The 7,792-nt window shown below is 36.7% G+C and overlaps 1 pseudogene; it reads left to right on the forward strand.

Moving 5' to 3' along the window:
• The first annotated feature begins 6,497 nt into the window (after positions 1-6,497).
• On the forward strand, positions 6,498-7,333 carry LOC127135561 (U11/U12 small nuclear ribonucleoprotein 31 kDa protein-like; annotated as a pseudogene).
• Positions 7,334-7,792: the final 459 nt, after the last annotated feature.

The raw sequence follows: 7,792 nt of genomic DNA on the forward strand, positions 1-7,792 counted from the left end.
ATGTCTTTTAATTCCTATAAGAAAGAAAATGAAACAGTTTTCTATGGACTTCATAATAATGTTACTTTTGATCAAAAAATACAAATTTAGATGTACAAAACCATTCTTTTTCCATATGGGCACGATCCTTTTGAGAATAAATTTTGTAAGGGGCATAGTTTACAGTTATATTGGTAGACCTCATGATTTACACACAGCCATGGCCTATGATCTAAAGACTTGAGGACATTACAATAAAAAAGTATATAAGCTTAAAACATCATGACAGTTGACCAAGACAACTCCATGCACTCTCTTCACCAAAACACTTCCAGAAGCAGTAAACTTGGTATCATGAGTGAAACCTGTAGGATTCAAAGAAACAATGAGTAAGGATTTTCCCAAAGAGATTATGATCAAAAGAAGAAAAACTGTCACAAGCTGCCGAACGGCAAAACAGCAAAAACAAGCCGTCACACCCAAAAAACAAAAAACGGCTACAGACGCAAGTTCAGAGTATTCCTCCCACAGCAGGCCATGTTGCAGACCTTGGCAACATGATTGTCCTTCAATGGAAGGATGGTTAACAACTCCAAGACAGATGATTCAGTTCCAGAATGTTGATGTTAATAACTGGATAGGGATTTGGTCGGTAGCAGAGATGTTAAACAATCGAGAAAACTAACATGCTAAACACAGTTGAGAGTATCTCTTAGCCTACACTTGGAAATGAGGATACATTTAAAGATTCACCTTTTTGGGACATAAGGTTTAGCTATAGCGGCAGGACCATTGCATTATGAATCATCAATTAAAGACGGCATTGGTTTAAACGCCATAATGCTCCAAACCAAAACAGTGCCAGGGTATGCTTCAAAAAAAACCTGTTACAATAGAACCTATTATCAGAGAACCATGACAGATGCTGAACCATGACAAGAAGAAACCTGTTACCAAACCATCTATCCTTGATCAAATATACGATCTAAAAACTGCACAAACCACTACTGCATCACCAAGCATAGCAACCCACAAATCAGCTCACGCACAAGCAAAGTATACAAAACAAAAATAATCATTACCATAGCAAAATTTCATTCAAACTTCTAACACAATAGCTAACAACATCACATTCCAAGTTAACAGGTTTTCAGCATATGACTAACCTCATGGTCATAGAATCACATGAGCAATCATGACTACCACCATTGAAAACACAGCAGACTAGCAATCCAAGCTCAGCCATCAACAAGGTTAACATCCATACAAGTATCATCAAGCATCCTGAATATCATTCAGATCACCTACCAAATACCAAACCAAGTATCAAACATGGCATCAATTTAATGGTCATAAGACTTGTAAGCACACAATTGTTATGATAAACCAAAGGCAAAGATTCACAGGATTCGAAAATACTTGAGCAGCAATTCATACCTAAATGTATTAAGTCCTCACATCAGCAAAAACGGAAGAAGTGTTGTGAATCGAAGTTGAGAAGTCATCAATTAAGGTTAAAATATATGCCAGTAAATACCAATTTCCTTACCTCAATTGTTGAAGGTTTCACCGCAGTAAAAACTAGATGGGAGATTCAGTGAAGACGGCCACGCATTTGGAGATTTTTTGGGACCACAATCAAATCCGTTTCCTACCACATTTACATTGGTCCCCACCAAAATCTAAAGAAAGATTTGATGCTAACGGAATGATTCCTTTTTGCACCATCTGCCAAGGATCCACACACGATTTTTGGGAGCTCATTTCACTCTATAAAAAGGAAAGCTAATCAATTGAAAAAGGAGAGAAGAAAAATACCGTCACTCTACTGAAATCCCAAACGAACCTTACACCGAAAAGCTCCGCTAAAACTCTGTATTTCAACTCTGATTTTCACACTGAAAATCAGGGTTTGAAGAGCTTGACCCCTTCAATCGCGTGCAAAAGGAAATGACAATCAATTAGAGGAGAAAGTCAGAATCAGACAGAAAACAAGGAGTGGATACAGAAGGATAGAAAGAAAAGGAAGAAACTTGAAACAACAAGCAAAAGAAGAGGGATAACGTCATACATACTCACCGAAGGTAATCATGGCCGTCAGGTCTTCGTCGGGGATACGATGCTCCGGCGGAATCTTCCCCTTTTATTTTGCTTTAAAGTGCTTTGACCTTGTATTTTGACTCGTTAATTTCTGCTGTTGATTGTGATATAGAAAACGGGTTAGAAGCTAAGATTAGGTTTTCCTTTGAGGTTCCGATTCGCTACTGTTTTCTAGATCCCGTCGAGGATTTGGAGGTTTGAGGGGATTGTGGTCGTTTGTCACGTTGGAAGTTTTGAACTTCATGTTCGAGTCCTGGTTTGTTTGAGGATGAACACCGAAGGGTGTTCATCGGTTTCCTTTCAAATTTTTTTTCTCTCTCTGCAGTTTTGGATTGGGACCATGCACACGATTTAATAGGGAGAGGATATTTTCCAGAAAGAATGAAGAGTCGTTTTAAGAGAGAGAGACAAAATTATTTTGATTTATTTCTTTGCTTTAAGGGGTGATTGTTTCTTCTTTTAAAATATTATTAAGAGTAAATTAATGTTATTGATGATAGATACTTGGGTGCTGTCAGATTATGTTCCCAAAATCTTTATGATGTTATCAATGAACAATGATGCGCGTGGCGGTAGGTAAACCGAGGCCAACCTTTTCTCTTCTCGGCGGTACCACTTGGCTGAGTAGGAGAGGATTTTGGGCCTTGTGGCCCATCCCGAAAATAACACTACTTTAAGTCCCTTGGGCCTTCTTTGATCCAATGTTTAGGGCCTAACTTTTTATTTATTTCCCAAACATTCCAATTTGGTCTACTTGGTTTATGAGCTATTCTTGATTGTTTTAATTAAAATTAAGATAACACTAATATTAGAAATATTTATTAGTTCGGTTTCGATTACTATTTTCAACTCTTCTTTTTATCTTGTTATAATATTATAATTAGTTAAATGGTGGATTAATGGTTAACGTCAACAAATAATTTACTTTATTTTCTAATAAATAAGTTTGACGTTGGTCCAATACCAAATAGTCTTTCCCAAAAGTATATTAATTCTAAATAAATTCAAATTCACCGTATTTAAATAGTATTCTCTTAAAAATTATTTAATTTAATTTTGAATGAAAAGGAGAATAGTAAGCCTCCGCTTCACTATCTCTCGACTATTCGAACAATTGGCGTACGCCATATTGCTCGGATTTTCGTCATTCATTTAAAACCCTAAAACTCCATAAAATTAAAATCACTCCACCAATTAATTATAAATTCTAAAAGTTTTATTTTTAATAATTAATCATTGAATGAAAAGGAGAATAGTGAGCATCCGCTTCATTATCTCTCGATTATTCGAATAATTGGCGTACGCCATATTGCTCGGATTTTCGTCATTCAATTAAAACCCTAATAATCATACAATTTCAAATCAATTTTTCAAATCAAACATAGGTTCTAAATTCAAATTATTTCTAAACTTCAACCATCATATTCAAATCATTTTCCAAATCAACTACAAATTCTAAAACATTTAATTCTAAATTTATGATAATAAAGAGGATAGGAGGCGTACGCCTCACTATCTTTCGATTATTCGAATAATTGGCGTACGCCACATTGCTCGAGTTTTTGTCATCAAACTTAAAACACAATCGAATAAACTCAAATCACCTCTTATATCAAACCCAATTTTACAAAATAAACTATACAACTTCAATAGAGAATGGGAGGCGTACGCCTCACCACTCCTTGATTATTTGAATAATTGGCGTACGCCACCTTGCTCAAATCATCGACAAATCCAAACCTACCAACCCAAAATTCAAGCTATCTTCATAAATCGAATACAATATCTAAACATATCTTTTTACAATTTAAACCTCGGGTGATAAAAGATGGGAGGCGTACGCCTCACCGTCTCTCGATTATTTGGATAATTGGCGTACGCCATATTGCACAAATTATCGACTTCCGACTAAAACACGTTAAATAAACTTGGATAAGGGAATAGGTGGCGTACGCCTCGTTATTCTTTGAATAAGCAAGTAGGAGGCGTACGCCTCACTACCGTGCGTATTCAACATCCACAAACAAACTTTCAAAACAATTCGAACGAAAAGGGAATAGAAGGCGCACGCCTTATTATTCCTCGAAAGAATTGAACGATTGGTGTACACCATATTGCTCAATCTTTCGTCGTTCCTCAAATCATCAACAAATCAAACCTAACTTCTCGCCCTCGAGCGATCGAAACCAATCAAATCCAAACACGTCAATTCAACTCGTCACCCCCGCGTGACCAAAACCCTTTCAAAAAGAACACTGTCAATCCTTTCTAATGCGCACAACAAACCAGTGCTAGAGCCTCCACCGAGAGTAGACAAGCCAGTGTTTAGCCGTTAGAACGCCGACCTACACAGTCGTTCATCAAAACAAAACACAACCAATATTCGTAGTAGCCCGAACTACGAATGCTCTGATTTCCTTATTGCACCATAAGGATACGTAGGCAGGAGATTGCTGTATCTTCGCGAGCACACTAATAAAAAACCTCCCATTTCCCCCATCCTGAGGTCTTCATCCACATCTATCATCAATTCTAATTACTCGAAGCAAGCAGATAAACAGTCAATTAACAGTCAAATAGCAAAATCAGACTAAAAGGTTCCCGTTGAGTACAACGGACGTGAGGGGTGCTAATACCTTCCCCTTGCGTAATCGACTCCCGAACCCGAATATGGTTGCGACGACCATTATTCTTATTTCTAAAGGTTTTCTCGATATTTTCCTATTCCTTCATTGGAATAAATAAAGTTCGGTGGCGACTCTGTTTCGAACAACATTTTTTTTCCGCGTCCTATCGCGAGGGATCGCATTATCATCTTTTTTTGAGGTGCGACAATTACATGCGACTCTATATGACTAATGCACAAATACAAGCTATTCAAAATCCTTTGATTCTTAGTAAAATTGGTGTCCCCACAACGACAATAAAGTGGATGAATTTTTCTGAAATGAGTCATCTTATATCAAATGTATATGACTGAGTTTTAGTTTAGTTTACAAGACATAGTTTTTCGTAAATCGTTTTCCCTCTGCTAAGTTGCCCTCCAAATAATTTAAATGGCCGGGTTGTCTTGATTAGACAGATTGCTACTAAGATGCATTTTATACAAGCTTATTTGAAACGAGGGTGTCCTCTACCACCAACATTCGTAGAATGGAGAGAACGTCTTAAGGAAGAAACATCTGAGTGAGAACTTTGCTTTTTTGGATAGGATGCATGAGTTCTAGAAATTAAATGATGTTGAAAAATAATACAATAGAAAAAAGTCTAATGCGAAAAGTTCAATAAATTTAAAAAGATGTCATCGATTTTGATGCATTTTAATCGTATGTACTTCTAATTTTGTTGATTCACTATGTTCATTTTTATTCTTATATCTTCATTTTAAGATGTCCAAACATAATCTAAGCGTATAAATAAAGCATTACTTTTGAAAACAAATTAATTGTTGAGTTTCTAGTAAGAGATGAGTCCTCTTCAATTCTGGACAAATTCTACATAAGAGTTTTTAAATGTTGTGAAACTGAAGTTATTAGACTAAGGTTTTGCTTAAATTGATGCAATGAGATGATATGAAGTGATATGAGATGAAATAGAATAAGATTACATTGTTTGAGTTAATTAAAATCAGATCCAGTATAATAAAATTTTATTATTCTATTTTATTTCATTTCATCACTTTTCATTAGCATTGTTTCCCTTAGATATGAGGAATAAAAAATTACATCACTTTCTACTAGTATTGATCACTTTCTACGAGTATTGTTCCCTTTAATATGAGCAGAATGAAAATTTTCATCACTTTCCATCAGTATTGTTTCTCTTTTATATGAGCAGAATCAAAAACTTACTTTGTTTTTATCGCTAATTATTCAAATAATAAAGTAATAAAATTTCTATTTCACTCTATTCTATTTTTGCTAAATTTCAATAACTCTATTTATCTTAAGATATTAAAATATAATCTAAAATAATATAATAAAATTGTATATCTAACGAACTAGAAATTTTTGTCTTAAAAAATCTAGCATCATACTAACAAAAAATTATTAAAATTTATATATGCAGATGGGTGGCTGACCAATTAAATAAAAAAATATTAAAACATAATAATTTTTAGTTTTATGCTATCTTTACAAGTACTCTGGCGGTGAGCAAGTTGTCCATTTACATATGGATAGTACTGCTTATAAAAAAATAAGAATGGATAAAACCATATATAAAACCAATCCAAAATATCCGGATCCATGTCCAGATCCGCTTGGAGTTTCGCTTCACTTCTCTAGGGTTTCTCAAACGCATTATAGAATCTCTCCACTCTCAGATTTCCTCTATAGATTAAAGAAGCATCGGAGAACTAATTCCGTCGCCGGAAACCGAACGCCGTTGCCGAAAACAAAAAACCTGAATCGAAAAAAATGTCAAGCAAGAAGAAACACAAACGAAAACACAGCGACAGCGATGAAGACGACGATGTTTTCTACTACCGCTACTGCGCTTCGTCCTCAAACCCCAACACCACCACCACCGGCACCACATCCAGTAATCAACCCCAATCAAAACCGAACAACAAAGGATCATCAATAGGAGGAACAGGTGAACCCTTAGCACCATCAAAATCGACGCTATACGTTTCTAATCTAGATTACTCCCTAACAAACTCCGATCTCCATACGCTCTTCTCTACTTTCGGCCGCATCGCGCGTGTAATCGTTCTCAAAGACCGTCACACGCGCCTAAGCCGCGGTGTCGCGTTTGTCCAATTCGTTTCTCGTAATGACGCCCAACGCGCCGTGGCGGAGATGAATAAGAAGATTCTCAATGGAAGGACTCTAACTGCTTCTATTGCTGCTGATAATGGACGTGCTCCGGAGTTTATTCGGAAGCGCGTGTACAATACTGAGACTGCTTTGTGTTATGAGTGTGGGGGCATGGTCATTTGTCGTATGAGTGTCCTAAGAATCAGTTGGGGCCGAGGCCGCGGCCTCAGCCTAAGAAGCCGCGACGGGGATTTAGTGGGCTGAGGGATAGGGATGGGGAGGAGGAAGGTGATGAGGAGGAGGAGGAGGGTGGTCAGATTGCTGCGGAGCAGTTTGACGATAATTGGGCTTCTGTTGTGGATGATGAAGCGGGTGAAAGGTTGCTGGGGAGAAACAGAAATGATGATGAGGGTTTGGACAACAACAAGACGAAGAAGAAAGGGAAGAAAGCTGGGTATTTCAGTGATGAGAGTGATCATGATGATGATGATTGATCATGACTATGTAGCATTGACACTTCAGATTGAAGGTGTGTGTTTGGTATTCCGCATTACCGCATTATTCAACTAGTCCTGTGTGTCGTGTCTATATATGTGCCAGTGTTTCATAGATCTAAATGGCAATTTTTTGTTTTTATCAAGATATGGTGTAATTGATGAAATTGTTTATATGTTGTTGGCTTGGTTGGATGTGTTTATGGTTTTGATCACAAGCACATGTTAGTTATTAGTTATTGTGGTAGTAATTAGTGATAGTGGTGGTGAATTGGTGATGAGCATTTTTGTGTATTCCATATTTTCATAGTTAATGAATGATGACAGACGAGTCTCTTATTTATCGGCTTAATTTAGCATTCGGTTTACCTGTAAAACAGAAAGGAAAAGCCTGTTCGTTATGTTTTTTATTTTGGTTCAGTTAAAACATGTAATGTAATCAAATTGTAACACCCTGGT

The sequence above is a fragment of the Lathyrus oleraceus genome, chromosome 4, assembly GCF_024323335.1.
Source record: "Lathyrus oleraceus cultivar Zhongwan6 chromosome 4, CAAS_Psat_ZW6_1.0, whole genome shotgun sequence".
Taxonomy (NCBI): Eukaryota; Viridiplantae; Streptophyta; class Magnoliopsida; order Fabales; family Fabaceae; genus Lathyrus; species Lathyrus oleraceus.